Below are 5,321 nucleotides of genomic sequence, written 5' to 3'. Positions count from 1 at the left end.
GTCCTTTATACCATCCTGAGTTAAGGAGGAAACCTCTGTAATTATGCAGAAACGAACTCACACATCCACATGGAACGGGCAGATTTTCATCACTCTTTGCCTTTTGGCCATACATATATTTTTTAACATGTCAAAAGTAACCGTTTTTCTTTTCATTTTCTATTTTAATGTCAACTTGTCTTCTCACCTCTAAGATTATAAAACTATTATCCTGTGTTTTACAAGTATTTTTTGCATTGCTTCATTTTTTTTTGCAAAGAAGCTGTGAACATACTAACAGGTTCTTCTAGGATTATCGCATTTAGATTTCCAAATTCTGATTATCAAAAGTACTCATGTATCACTTGAATTGAGAAAAAATAACTGAAAAGAGAAGCAATAACATGAAATAGCCTGTATCATTCTCGTGATTCCACACCACGGTTAATTAATGTGTTCCTTTTAGTTAGACGCTGGCAAAGTGGCTTCTGTTATCCCAATTGCCTCATTACTGCATGGATAGATCATTCAGCAGATTGATTTTATAGTGCACTTATGGAAATCACTTATGGATGCTCAGAATTTAAAAAATTGTCTTCCAGTCCTTAAAAGATTTTATAAATACCTAACTTCTTATATTAAAGCCTATTTTAGGTAACAACAGAGATTTATGTAATCTCCAACAAAATCAATAATACTAAATAACACATGTACACCCAGGGTGGATTCATGTCAATGTATGGCAAAACCAACCAATATAATACTGTAAAGTAATTAGCCTCCAATAAAAAAAATAAAAAAATAAATAACTATCATTGCAATAATCAGATGGAAATCAATTGAGAATAAGTTTTAACATCCAGGGAAGATTTGTAAAACCCATTAATCATAATCAGGAAGCTCTGAAAACAATCAAGTGAAATAATTTCATGACATTTTTTTCCATAAGACCAATTATTTTCTTTTCTTATCCTGTTACCACATTTGGGTGAAGGAGGAAAATATATGTATTTCAAGAATATCAGGCTTTTAAATTGTTCAAAACAGGACTGTAACATAACATATGACTTGTGATGATTCCTTGTCTTTAATGGTCTTTGCCCAGAATCTTGATAATGTTGTCCTAAATCATAAAAGAACAATTGTGAATGCATCACTCACCTGCTTAAAATATTAAGATGAATTCTTACTTCAAATAGAATAGAATAAAACTTTTTTTGGTGTAAAAAGCATTATTTACATGACACTATAGCCATATATAACTTAAGAACTAAATCTCTCACACTTATTCCTTACTCCAACCAGGCTGGTGTTTCCTTTATGTTCTTGAACAACATAGCATGTTTGTTTTCTTGTTACTATAACTTTCCCTCAATGACTACAATGATACCTGACAATGGGAAGCACTCAATGAAAAACAATATTTTTTAAATAAGTGAATGATTTTCAGCCAGAATTTCCCCTTCATGACTTCTTATTATAAAATCCACTCAACAAACCATGCGTTGACTCAATATCCTCCTCATGGAAGCTTTTACTTCCTGGTTGTGAAGGGTATAAATCACAGGATTCATCAAAGGAAAGATCACTGTGTGGAAAAAGGAAACCACCTTGTCTGCTGATAAGGCTGTGAAGGGACGAGTGTAGATAAAGATGCCAGGCCCAAATATAACGATGATGTGGGTGGTGCATGTGGACAGAGCCTTGCTCTTCCCCTCGGAGGAGGAACCATGCACACGGCAGAGGATGACTGCATAGGAGGCCAGAAGCCCCAGGAAACACAGCAGGGTGAGCAGGCCACTGTTGAAGACCATCAGGAGCTCCACCACAAAGGTGTCAGTGACGCCAGCTTGATGACCTGCGGCACATCACAGAAGAAGTTGTCTAAGTGGTTTGGACCACAGAAGGGCAAGCGCAGGATGAGGGCCACTTGGATAATGGAATGAACAAAGCCTCCAAATGACTGAGCCAATAGCAAGGCATAGCAGGTTCTAGGGGTCATAACAGTTGAATAGTGTAAAGGATGACAGATGGCAATGTAGCGGTCAAAGGCCATCACAATTAGGAGTAGCATCTCCCCTCCTCCAAGAAAGTGCAAGAAGAAGAGCTGAGTGATGCAGCCTCTATAGGAGATCACCTTCTTCTCAGAGAGGAAGTCCACCAGCATCCTGGGAGCCACAGTGAAGGAGTAGGATGCATCCAGGAAGGCCAGGTTGCCCAGGAAGAAGTAGAGGGGGGCCGTGAGACCGGGGTCTGACCTGACGGTGAGGATGATGAGGACATTTCCAGGGAGGATGATGAGGTAGAAAAGTAAGACTAGCACAAACACCAGAAGCTGAATATTTTGAGACTGGGTCAGACCAGCAAGGATGAATTCTGTCACCACAGTACTGTTCTCTCTCTCCATGGTCTCTGCCTGTAGTACATAAAGAAGCAGAGTTTATTGTTATTACAGTTTCTTACATCTAGACTTGGATTGTTCTCTAAGTAAAAATATCTGAAAAATTCATCACTTCAGTTATAAACAATATGTCTTAAGTAATTTTTTGGAACATGTACAAAGAGACACAAAAACCTTGACAAAATGCTAGTGACTTAGTCACTAGTAAAGAAGGACACAAAAAGAGAGGCATGAGTGAAAAATAAGAGGAACGTAATACAAAGGAAAAAACAAAAAAACAAAACAATATGTACAGTGGTTTGTTATGGTACATATTTTAAGAAATATTAAAAATATCTGCTTTACATCTCTCAAGAAGTGAATGGAATGACTAATATACAGGTACTACCATCCACAGATGAAATTTTTGAAAACCTTCCTTTAAAATGTCAGCATACATATGTATAGAAACACTGCATGCATGCATGCATGCACACACACACACAGAGCCAAAGTGAGACTTAAAATTGCAATAAAAAATATCTTGTATGGCTTCCAATTAGCCTCTCTGCTTACTTCTTGTCTCTACTTCCACAGACACTTATCTACTTATTCATTCCATCTCCTGTCTATAAAAATACACCCAAGAAACCCAGGAATGTAGGTGAAGAGTTCCCTCTATTTCCTCTTCAGTTCACTGCATCCCACAAGCTCACTCAGAGTTGATGTGAGTGATGTGTCATTTCATGATGTGTCAGCATTTGATGATATCCCTAAGACATCAGAAGATTTTGAAGGTTTTTATAATTGAGAGTTATAGGCTCTTCCACTCTGCCTATTTCTTGTCATCTCTGCTTTTTCATTGTTTTGCAACAAAAGGATTCCATGCTACCTGACATACTCAATCCATTCCCTTCCCATATCTTGTTCTTGCCGATGTATTTTCCTGACTGTGATTCTGAAACGGTGCTTCACATCAATCCAGACACTATGTATCAGTTGAACATTTCTCTAAGTAAAATAAAATACATTTCCAAAAAAAAAAGACATACAAATTATGACCATCATCAGAATCAAAAATTATATGTTAGCCACATTAGTGGGAAAACTGTTGTCAGGCTGAGGGTGCCCCTGGTGGTTCAGTGGTAAAGAATCTGTCTACCAATGCAGGAGACATGAGTTTGATCTCTGGTCCAACATGCTGCTGTGCATTTAAGCCCATGTACCACAACTACTGAGCCTGTGCTCTAGAGCCTAAGTACTGCAACTACTGAGCCTACATGTCACAACTACTGAAGCCCTAATACCATAGAGCCTATACTCCACAGCAAGAGAAGTCACCACGGTGAGGAGCCCGTGCACCTCCCTTAACTCAAGCAGAGTAGACCCTGCTTGCCGCAGCTAGAGAAAAGCCCACACAGCAATGAAGACTTCACACAGCCAAAAATAAATAAATAAATAAAATTATTTTAAAAAGAGCACAAGAATCTTGAAAAAATGTATTTAAAAAACTAAAAAAGGAAGAGTCTGAAAGAGAAATCTAAATTCTCACCACTATATCCCTAATCTCCCTTAGCACGTCAGCTAATTAAGAGACGCATCAGACTCTGACAGTGATGACACGGTGGAGGAACAGGAGGCCAGGAGGCAGCCTCCTTCACTCTTTGGGAAGAGACACAGTCATCACCAGGCAGCGCTGTGCCTGCCTTGAGGGCGAACTGTGGTCAGACCAGCTCCCGGAGCAAAGCACTCTCCGTCTTTGAACATTTCTTCATGCTTCCTTTCTCAGTTTCTCTCTTTTGTCTTCTCTCCCCTATTACTCATCAAGAAGCCTTTCATTTCCTAATTTATTTTATGAGCTCGATTGTGGTTTGTTTTTCCCCTGTTAATTTATTGTCTCTCATTTTCTCCTAATTTTCTTTCCCATTTTATTTTGTTTTCTTTAAATCTCACTCTTTATCATTTTCTCTTCTTTCTCCCATTCTTTTGCTCAGATCCTTTCACCCTGAAATGTGTTCACTCTCTCCACTTCTCATGTTCATTGTTACCCCATTATGGGTCATGCCTGTCTTGCTATTTTATTTTAAAGAGCATCACTGTTGTTTCCTTTCAAGCAAGAATGAGCAATGTGTATGCTTTCCATCATCTTCCATTCTAAACGTTTGGTCTACAAAAGAATACTTCAATATGGAGTACTAACCATTTTCCCAGATTATCAGAAGAAATATCAATAACCTCAGATATGCAGATGACACCACTCTTATGGCAGAAAGCAAAGAAGAACTAAAGAGCCTCTTGATGAAAGTGAAAGAGGAGAGTGAGAAAGTTGGCTTAAAGCTCAAATTCAGAAATCTAAGGTCATGGCATCCTGTCCCATCACTTCATGGGAAATAGACGGGGAACAGTGGAAACAGTGGCAGACTTTATTTTTTTGGGCTCCAAAATCACTGCAGATGGTGACTCCAGCCATGAAATTAAGACTCTTACTCCTTGGAAGAAAAGTTACAACCAGCCTAGACAGCATATTAAAAAGCAGAGACGTTACTTTGCCAACAAAGGTCCGTCTAATCAAGGCTATGGTTTTTCCAGTGGTCATGTATGGATGTGAGAGTTGGACTGTGAAGAAAGCTGAGCCCCAAAGAATTGATGCTTTTGAACTGTGGTTCTGGAGAAGACTCTTGAGAGTCCCTTGGACTGCAAGGAGATCCAACCAGTCCATCCTAAAGGAGACCAGTCCTGGGTGTTCATTGGAAGGACTGAAACTGAAAACTCCAATACTCTGGCACCTGATGTGAAGAGCTGACTCACTGGAAAAGCCCCTGATGCTCGGAGGGGTTGAGGGCGGGAGGAGACGGGGATACAGAGGGTGAGATGACTGGATGGTGTCACCAACTCGATGGACGTGAGTTTGAGTGAACTCCGGGAGTTGGTGATGGCCAGGGAGGCCTGCAGTCCATAGGGT

The 5,321-nt window shown here is 39.5% G+C and overlaps 1 pseudogene; it reads right to left on the bottom strand.

The window, feature by feature from the left end:
* Positions 1–1,469: 1,469 nt before the first annotated feature.
* On the bottom strand, positions 1,470–2,386 carry LOC148776964 (olfactory receptor 4N2-like; annotated as a pseudogene).
* Between the last annotated feature and the right edge of the window lie 2,935 nt (positions 2,387–5,321).

Source organism: Moschus berezovskii, chromosome 9 (genome assembly GCF_049115385.1).
Source record: "Moschus berezovskii isolate FMDL1 chromosome 9, NW_MosBer_1.0, whole genome shotgun sequence".
Taxonomy (NCBI): domain Eukaryota; kingdom Metazoa; phylum Chordata; class Mammalia; order Artiodactyla; family Moschidae; genus Moschus; species Moschus berezovskii.
This window is presented reverse-complemented; position numbering and strand designations above follow the sequence as displayed.